This window comes from Dipodomys spectabilis, unplaced genomic scaffold (assembly GCF_019054845.1).
Source record: "Dipodomys spectabilis isolate Male_0828 unplaced genomic scaffold, ASM1905484v1 ptg000078l, whole genome shotgun sequence".
Classification (NCBI taxonomy): domain Eukaryota; kingdom Metazoa; phylum Chordata; class Mammalia; order Rodentia; family Heteromyidae; genus Dipodomys; species Dipodomys spectabilis.
In genome coordinates, this window is record NW_024870755.1 from 3,573,068 (window position 1) to 3,583,630 (window position 10,563).

The 10,563-nt window shown below is 34.3% G+C and overlaps 1 non-coding gene across 1 annotated transcript; it reads right to left on the bottom strand.

Moving 5' to 3' along the window:
• Positions 1 to 6,148: 6,148 nt before the first annotated feature.
• Positions 6,149 to 6,255, bottom strand: LOC122110485. The gene has a single exon (XR_006147880.1). It is a non-coding gene; the product is annotated as a U6 spliceosomal RNA (small nuclear RNA).
• Between the last annotated feature and the right edge of the window lie 4,308 nt (positions 6,256 to 10,563).

Genomic DNA, 10,563 nt, shown 5'->3' on the forward strand with positions numbered 1-10,563 from the left:
TCTAACCCTAAACGTAATCTTTCTTAACTGGAACATTGAGAATAACCATTAGCCTAATTGTGAGTAGATTCTAATATTAATAGCAATACTCTAGTTTACATTCATTCTCATTCTTACCAGGCTTATATTAAAATTTACCTTCAATTAGACCCTCATTTTTTTTCTCCTTCACTCTAAGCCTAACTATGGCTGGAATCCTAACTAACCATTACCTTGACACTAATCCTATTCCAATTCTAAAATTTATGAAAAATGCTCATTTTGTGCAATCCTAACTGAAATTCCATTGGTAATTCTTGAAATAAATTGTAGGTTTTCTGTAAACTCTACAGATTTTTCACTCTTAACTCTGCATGTATTTTGTTCCATAACAGGCATCATTATACCCATTGATCTCAAATCTTGATTTTATGAAATACATTGTACTTCCATTATCCCAGCTTTTCCTGAATTCCTACAACCTAAAAAAAGGTTCAGCTTTACTTAATATTTAACATTTCTTTTTTTTTTTTTCCTTTTTGTCGGTCGTGGGGCTTGCACTCTGGACCAGGGCATAATCCCTGAGTTCTTTAGCCCAAGGTGTGCGTTTAACCAATTGAGCCACAGCACCGCTTTTATGTTTTATAGTGGTTAATTTGAGATAAAAGTCTCATGGACTTTCCTGCCTGGGCTACCTTTGAACTGCGATCCTCAGAAAATAGCTTCCTGAGTAGCTAGGATAATAGGCGCGAGCCACTACTTTAACCCATTTCTTTACTCTATCCTCAACTCCGGTTAACCAGAAACCTAATCCAAATCACATTCTGATTGAACACCAAATGGTTGATGTAAGGAAAATTGTCTAGATTCTATTCAATCACACATTTTTTTGGCTTCTTATTCTAATTGGAAAACTAAAATTCACCTTAAAGCTTATCCTTCCCTAACCCTAACCGGAAAAAAAAGTATCTCACACTTTATACCAAATTATATCTGAATATTTAAAGTAACACAGACTGGTTTTCATTCATTCTTCTTAAAATATGTGGCAGTTTTACACAATGTCTTACAGATTTTTCTCATCCTGACCGCGTTCTAACTGGCACACCTTTCCTAATCCTAAGCCTACCTATAACCGAATCATCATGTTAGTAGCAAGCCACTTTTTTCATATTTATCCTAACTCTTGCTCAGCGTGTAGGTCTAAATTTTACTTGTATTTCGAACATAGATTTTTAACTGTTTTTCTATGTCCTGTCAGGTTTTATTTTTCATTATTTAAAAAATTTTTATTTTGTTGAAAAGATGCTTTAAAGAGGGATTAGTTACATATATAAAGTAAGGAATACGTTTCTTGTTGAGCATTGTTACCCCTTTCTTTCTTGTTCTCTCACTATCCCATCCCTCCCCACTTCTCATACCTTTCCCTTCCCATGGTATAAACTTCATTTTCAACATAGTGTCTTTTGAGTATCATTGTTGCAATGGGTCATCCTGTGATGAACCTAAATTTTCTATTTCTCTAATCCTAATTCTAATTCTGTCAGAGATCCTAACCCTAATAATAATAATAATGATAGCTCAATTCAAAAGTTAACAAAAGATATTCAGGTTTTTATTTATTCTATTAATTCACTGTGCATCTTGAATTAACTTGCAGTTTAGCTTAAATCTTCCAAATTAGTTTATATGTGCATATATAAAGATGTAATTTTATGTGAAAAACAGAAGATCTTTGGAAGAAGGAGTAATAAGAAAGAAATAGAGGGAGTGTAATCAAATACCGTTAAAGATTTTATGGAATTGTCACTTCTGACAATTAATATCTATTAACAAAATAACTAAAAATTAATAAAGAACACACTGCCTTCTAATGTTCTTTAAGAGAGCCATGATCTATCTTCTGAAAAAAAAAAACTCGTGTTAGATAAACTTTGTCCATGCATAATTTATATTGTTTGCCAATTATTTAACTTAATGAATAAAAATTTATCAAATAAGATTCCATGACAAAAAAATATAAAACAGTTACTTAGCAATTGTTTGAGAAAAAGTTATTGTCATGAGTTTTAAGAAACGGAATTGCTATTTCCCTACAAAGCAATGACTTAGGTTTACTAATCTAGTATTTGTAGTAAGCTTAGAGAACATAATTGGCATGAAAAACAACTAACTGTACATCTTGTTTCTTGAATGAGTGATATTTTAAACATTGTCTTTTATTCAAATAAATACTTAGGTTTACATTTCAAAGTAAGTTCAATTTTATCTCCTTTCAGAACAAGTACTTACCCTGCAATTAAATGTACTAGCATATTCAGGTATTTAGAAGCTAAATTTTCTATGTTTTATACGTAGCTCTACATATTCAGAATGACATGATTTTTTTATTCATAAATGTCTAACGTCAGATTTTTGCTTCATCAATATAAATTGTCTCATTAGGTTGTAGTGAAGGCTCCAGTAGCCAGAGTGGTCAAAACCATTTCCTGAATTCTAAATTTTAAATCAAATCATTTTTAAGCTTTGATAATATCATTTATTGTCTCTTCAGAGCAATTAATCTAAAACAAATACTACTTTTAAACATTTCACTCACATTGTAAAGAATATTAACATAGGTCAAAAAAAGACTAATTATTCCAGACTCATCATATTTGGTGATCTTAGTGTGAAGAATGCAGAGAGTAGAAGGTTCTTACACTCAATAAATAGTTTTGGTTAAATTAAGTCATATATCTGGATTTCTAATTTGGAGGTTAATCACATGGAAACAGGAAAAAAAGTACTTTGGAATCAACAGAAAAAGATATTTGTGCATGTACCACAGTTGCTTTATTTGTTTGTAGGTGAACACTGGACTTCGATTTCTATCTTAGCTGTTGTTGTGAATAATGTGAATAACAATGAATTACAGATATATTTATGAGTTACCCAGAGAGAAATAATCACACGATTGGTGGGACAGATCATATTTCAACTTTGGATTTCTTTAGAAAACTGCATACTACTTTCTACAATGAGAACACTAACTTGTATTTTGACCAAGAGTGTCGAAAATTTCCTTTTCTCCACACTGTCGCCAGCCAACATTATTACATTTTGAGTTTTTTTAAAGGGCAGGTTTTTACTGTGTGCAGTACCCAAGACTGGCCTTAAACTCAAATCCTTTTACTCCAACCTCCAATCACTTGGAATTACCAGCCTTTACCTCCACACCTGGTTCCTTGGATATTGTTTATGAGTTATAATAGTTAAGAAGTAGTATCAAAGTAATTTTGAATTGCATTTCTCTAATGACTTCTGCTCACAAAGCATTAAGGTAGCACAAAAGTTGTATTAAATACAAATTTGTAAATCCACAGGCAATTTTCAGGGCTTTTTGGAAAACATGTCTATTCAGAACTTTTGTCCATTTTTAATCAAGTTTCTTGTTAATCTCATCTTTAATCTCTCTATAGAAAATCAATAATTAATTCAAGGTAGTAGAAAGGAAAAAAATTAAGCAGCTCCTAAAATTTTTAAATTTTTAATAACATGATATTGCTTAAATCATTTTCTGTAAACGCTTGAGACTATGTAACTCAATTTAGTTAGACCTTTTACAAGGCTATATATATTTTATTTATTTTACTTTGATTGTTCTTTCCAAAGCCTGTACGGCTAATTTCACTTGCTTTCTTTCAGTCTCATGTAGTACAGATTTCAAACTGAAGAATAAATGGAAGGAAGCAAACAAAAAATACAGTTCCCCTCATCTGATGATGCCTCTACAAGAATGAGGAACGTGTTCATCCTTCTAAGGACCTATGATAAAATATCAAAAAGACATTTTATTCTTCTAGGTCTTCCTTATCTTTGCTATGTAACTTAAATGATGTAAAACACAATATACTGCTCAGATACTTTTATGTTTTATCAAGTTTGCATATTTTTATATGGATTTCACCTCAGTCTACAACATTCCTTCATTGTTCTGTCTCTGATATTTTTACACTATCACGACATAAGATAACCAGTTTGATTTACAGCATGAGAAGTTATCCACCTGGCTTCCTTGGAAGCTGAGCATGGTCAATAGATATTACTTCTGGTTGCTAACACTACATGTAATGGTTTCTGTACTACTTATCATATTCTAATTAGTATTTAAAAAAGAATGCTGGCTAAACTCAAAGGTCATTCATAGGTTTATGTTAAGTGTTTCACAAGTTTTATTCTCTTACTTCTTAAGATAACATTTGGTATAATGCTAATGTTATTACCATTGTAGTGTTGGGAAAAATTGTAGTAAAAAACTGTAAGTGCATGGCCCAAAGATACACACAGTGAGGAAGGAAATGAGTCAAAGTTTCCAAAAGTCTTTCAGCAGTACCAAAAAGGTGGGTAAAATCTCTCCATTCTCTTATGCTCTCAATTCAATATTCATATTGTCCAAGAAATAATAGCATAGCAAATATTTCCCATGGTGATTGTTTTCTGTCACATTTTGTCTTCAACACAGACTGTGTTGGTGACATTAGGTTATCATGCACAGAGCTGAGCTTACAAATTGAGGTCTGAAGACAGCCAAATTTCTTCTGTCCCACAGTTCCAGTTTCTTTTTTAAAAAGTACTAAAACTTTTAAATATCATCACTTACTATCTTTTAACAATCCCCAAACGAATTAAATTGACATATAATCACTCAAAAGGCTTTCAAATTCGGTGATGATTAAACAGGCCCCCATGAAGTAAATTTTCTTTTACTTTTAAAATTGTTCTAAAAGCCTTGTGCTGGCTGGTCACACCTATAATCCTATCTACTCTGAATATTTGCTCAGGAGATTGAGATCTGTGGATAACACTTGGGAGCCAATCAGGGCCAAAAAAAAAAAACTTCATGAAATTATTTTTCAAAATGTTTAATGAACTAGCAAAGAGCCAAGAATTGAGATGTAGCTTATATCGTAGCTCACCAATCTAGATAGGAAAGGCCTAGCAAGGCCTTGAAGCCCTGATTTAAATTCTGAGCATTCCAATATACATGCATGGTGTTCTCATGCACGTGCGTGTATGCTTGTGCACTGCCGCACTCACACACACACACATTTATTCAAATTACCTTCATATCAGTGTTCTGAATTAATTTCTTTGTTAACAATATTATATGTGTAAAATAGAGGAAATAAACTCTTCCATCTAAGAACATTTTTATATGTTTTTTATGGTAATAATACTGTGCAGAGGGGTCACATTTACATGAACATGGAAACTAGTAAGTTTCCTAACAAGCATTGTTACCTCCTCCTTTATATTTCCCCTACCATCCCTTCCCTCCCACCTCCACAAGTACACTCCCCTCCCCTTCCTTCCTCCGCCTAAATTGTAAAGTTCATTTTTCAACATAATGTCTTGTGCATCTCATTGTTACAATGGGTTAACCTGTATCGCTATTTGAGCATTTTTTTCCCTTCCCCTCCCCAAATTAGAGAAGCATACATACAAGATGTAAGTGTACCAACTTCAAATACAGAGAAAACAGGGGTTATAGTGTGGGGAGAAACGTACAAAAAACAAAAAAAAAAATGACATCCCACATTATAAGTACGTTAGAAACAATAGCAAGAATCAAAAAACCACTTGTGTCCCTATCTTGGGGTTCAATTTCTTTAACATCATCTTATCTGGTTATATGCACATATCTTTTGAACTTTTCTGCTTATCCCAGACATACATTCGTTATTGAAAATAAGGGAAATCATGGGACCTATATTTCTTTGGACTTGGCTTACTTCACTCAATAAATTTTTTTCCAAGTCTTTCCATTTCCTAACAAATTGGGCGATGTCATTCTTTCTGATGGAGGCAAAGAATTCCATTGTGTATATATAACACATTTTCTTGATCCATTCATCTAATGGGGGCATCTGTGTTGGTTCCATATCTTAGCTATCGTAAATAATGTTGCAATAACCATAGTTGTGCTGGTAGTTTTAGTATAGTCCTTTTTATGATCATTTGGATAAATCCCCAAAAGTAGGATTACTGTTGTTATAAGGGAGTTTTATGTGGAGTCTTCTGAGGCACCTCCATACTGCTTTCCAAAGTAGTTGAACAAGTTTACACTCCCACCAAGAATGCAGTACGGTTCCCTTGTGGCCACATACGTTTCAGCATCTGTTGCTGTAAAATTATGGAACGCTCCAAGACTTTGCATGTCATCCTTGCGCAGGGTGCATGCTAATCTTCTCTGTATCGTTCCAATGTTAGTGTATGTGATGCTAAATTGAGCACAGAACAGTTTTTATATATAAAGTATAATTTTTAATTGATTTTATTAAGCTAGGCAATTCAACAAAAAGTAAGTTCAAAAGAATTGTTGTGAAATTATAGAATCATGTATTTCTTACATAAGCACACATTTAAGAATAAAATCAAGATAGACATGCCAAAAACAAAATAATTCCAGATATTTGTAGTTCAAGAGATGTGTAGGAGGAGAAATTCAATTATTCTATACAAGGCACCTGTCAAAATGAACATTGCAGCAAGTGTTAAGGTTTGTTAAAAGTTTTAATGTTTTAAATATGCTTAATTTTGGGATTTTGCTTATATATGCCAAAAATAGGACTGTTTGGCAGGTATAAAACTTTTCTGTAAAGTATTTAAGATTTATGATAGCAGACATTAAGTACACAGTATGTACATTTCAGAGTTTATGGAAACTTTATTAATGAGAAGTTGCAAAGTCTTTGTGTAAAGGAGCAGAGTGAAGAGTTACGACTTTAACTACACAGTTTCTGTTAAAACTTTAGTGATTCCTTACTTTATTTGTTAGCAAGGAATAAATGATGATATAAGCCATAATGTACACATGTATGTTATTATTCACACACATACATATTCTCATGTATACATGCACTCATGGAGAAAGACACATAATTACAGCCAACACAAGTTTCACCAGTTGTTGAATATGCCTTAAAAGGAATAATTGGAACAATATATGGTGAAGATGTATTTGTCCCTAAGAGTTCATTTCCACTCTTCTTATCTCTTAAAACTGGTAGTTTTAGAGAGATTTGACTTTCAAAATGCAGTACAAGTGATAGCAAGTCACTTGGAAACCTCAGTAAGTATAAGTCATATGGTGTCTCCCTGCTCCTCACGGAATGCTTACTCTTGTAGACATTCTTAACAACCAAAATAGCAGGAGAATACCCTGGTAAAGAGTAAAGTTATAAGGCTTTAAATGGCATCCATACTTGAGCTCTTTTTCCAAAAACCAGCATGAATTCCTAGGCAGATGAGTGAGTCCTCAGAAAACTGGACTCTACATATACATTTAACTAACCCATGTGAAAATTCCTAGGTGAGAAATGCTGACTGAGGTCTTGCTGATTTCCTGCCGAAGAAAATAAGAAAAAAAGAAAGTATTTTTAATGTTTTAAAGTTTGAGAATAATTTGTAACCTGTCAATAAATGTGTAGAACACAAATACCAACTGACAAAAAAATGATGGCATTTCATTTATGTGCTCTTGGACTTGGGCAGTGATTTTAGATGTGTCTACACAAGTAGAATCAGCATAAATCAAGCCAGCATTTCTTCATTTAAGATATAAGGAAAGGATACTGGTTGACCCATTGTAACAATGAAATATACAAGACATTCTAACAGAGGATGGGTGAAGGGGGAGCTGGAGAGGTGTGAAGGGAAGGGATGGTAGGGGAAAAACAAAGGAGGGGGTAACAATGCTCAATAAGAAATGTACTCATTACCTTACTTATGTAAATGTAACCCCTCTGTACAGTATTTATAATAAAAATATATGTTAAAAAGATACAAGGAAAACTTCTGTACTTATATGAAGTTGTATTTGTCACTCAATATAAGTAAGGTATTGGATTTAGGACCACAGGCTTATTACTTTGGATACTCAAAATCTCTACATGAACACAGTATATTATTTACATCAGAATCTGCCCACAATCTGGCGCAGTATAATTGTTATGAGAATTTTTACTACATTCCATATTTGTAATGAAAACTAAAAGTATATGCAATATAAACAGATACAAATTTTTTCAGATAAATTTTGTATGCAGTTTGTGGATGGAATTTGGAGAGCAATTTTGAAAAGCACAAATTTCATCAAAAAGACCAGTCTGAAAATTGTAACAAGGAGCTAATACAGCATCATTGAATAGTATGGAACTCCAAGGAGAAGTACTTGAATTGAGATAATATCAGAAAGTGTAACAACCCAAGGTCTTTTTAGAAATGCAGCTGCTAGATTTCTCATGTAGAGCTTTCATAACAGTTTGTGAAGCACAAATCAGAACCTCACTGAAGTGTAGATGGTTTTCTCTCAAATTTCTGTCATGATCAGTCATTATTAATCAACATATAGCTAATCTTGAATAATCCTCTAATAAAATGTTGATGGAGTTTTTATATGCAAAAACCTCGGAAGGCTAACTTTTTCAATTAGGACAGTCTGTATTCTATGATCCAGCCGAGAGAAAACTAGGTAAGCATCCATTTACAACTTTCTGAATAATTCTGATTCTGCCCACATCACTTATCTATCCATACCTGTGCACGAGTGAAACAATTTTAAAAGAATTTATCATTTAAAATTTAAATTTATGGTTCCGGGAAGATAGCGAAGGAGAAGCTGGAAGCTTAACTAAGCCAAAGAATCACACCAAATGTGCCATCACAGTACAGAGAGTTAGGCCAGAGAGGGAAAATCCAGGCAAGTAGACAAATCTGAGCACTTGCCAGCAGCCATGGTTGCAGCTATGGCGGGGGTGGTGGCGGCCGTAACCACCATACCTGCAACACAGAGTGTCTAGGATAAAGGCGCCAGATGCAGCAGGTGAGAGGATTCTACTCAATACCAGCAAGAACTGACATGGAGCAGACATCTTCATCCTTCATATCGCAGATCAGAGATCACCCAGGAACCAGACTCCTGTGTGAGTAGAAGCCTGATTTCCTCACTCCTTCTCAGGGAGCAGAGAAAGGAAGGCCACCCCTCCCTGCCCACTACCGGAGATCTTCATCTTTGATACTGGCAAAGGCCTGGCTGAGCAGCTAGCTCTAACTCAGTCCTTGGATGAAAACAAACAGTCATTTAACAGGTCACAGGAACCTAACCTGACCTGCCAGGCTCAGCTCCACTCAGGGAAAATTCACGCATCCCAGGCCTGCACCAGCCCCAGGAGTGGCTTTCTTCATTGGGTAAACAGAGCCAGAGGCTGATCCTCCCTAGACAATCAATTGAAATTCAGTAACAATAAACCCTGAGAATGGCTGCTGGCTAGGCTCTGTGACTGTCTCAGAAGCTAGGCCTCAGGGAAAAGCTACTGTTTGCTGAAAGGCCTCAACTCTACCCAGAACCTAGCCCCATCACAGCATCTCCAAACTAGAAGAAACAGCCATCTTTTGTGATACTCAAAGCAGATCTCCCTCCCATTGAACTAGCCTGATAGGAGGATGACAAAATCCTGGGTAAATCAAAGCATTTTTCTGCCTGCTCAAACAAACTGACTTAAGAAAAAAACCAAGCTACAGGAAAATCAAATACCACAAGCAGACCAGAGACTCCAACAAGAGACTGGTTATGGACACAAGGGAGATACAGGATCATCCTTTCTCATCCCCAAAAAGCAACGAACTCTTTTTTGTCACCTTTTATTAAAATTGTTTTAACATTTTTAATTTTTAACTTAAAAAAATTGTTTTCTATTAACTTTTTTCTTCCTCTTATAATTTTTATTTTACAGGTATACGTGTGTGTGTGTGTGTGTGTGTGTGTGTGTGTGTGTGTGTGTGTGTGTGCTTTTCTTCCATTTTTGTTTACCACTACTGACCTTTTGATCCTTTTTTCCTTTCTTTCTCATTCTTTTCACTTTTTTTTTCTCTTTCGTTCTTCTTTGCGTGATTTAGTCGCATTTCTGCTCATTCTCAGATATACCTGTCTTCGATTATTAGACCTTATCCCCGATTGTATACACACTTAATCCAGAAATTTATTACTGAATTCAAAACCTCTTAGACTTAACTTCTTTAATAGCTGTACTACCTCTATATACCTATATAAAATTTTAAGCATTTTTATTTTTTGACGTCTCCTTTCTATCCCTCCCCTTCTCTTATCATATTCCCATCCTTCTCTGAATATTAAGTTCTTAATGTGCATAATTTTAAGTGTTTCACTTTTTAATTTTTATTTTACTATTTTTCCTTGTCTTTTTTTTCTCTTTCTTTTTTCCCCCATTGTCTACTATCATTCTATCGAATCTATTTCCTGCTTTGAGATTAGGACTAAGTTAGCTCTCCATCTTTCCACATCCCTCTATTCCTATTTATACCCACATCTCTCACTAAACCTAATAATTTCTGGTTTGCCAAATTCCTCTTTGCGGTTCATAGCCTATTAATACATATTTGGTTGATGTTGAAAATGTATCTGTTGAACTAGATTATATCTGCAGGCTTTTGTAACATTTATTTATTTATTTTGATTGTGAAAATACTGTACAGAGCGGTTACAATTACATGGGCAAAATATTTGCTGCCTTCAGGAGTCAC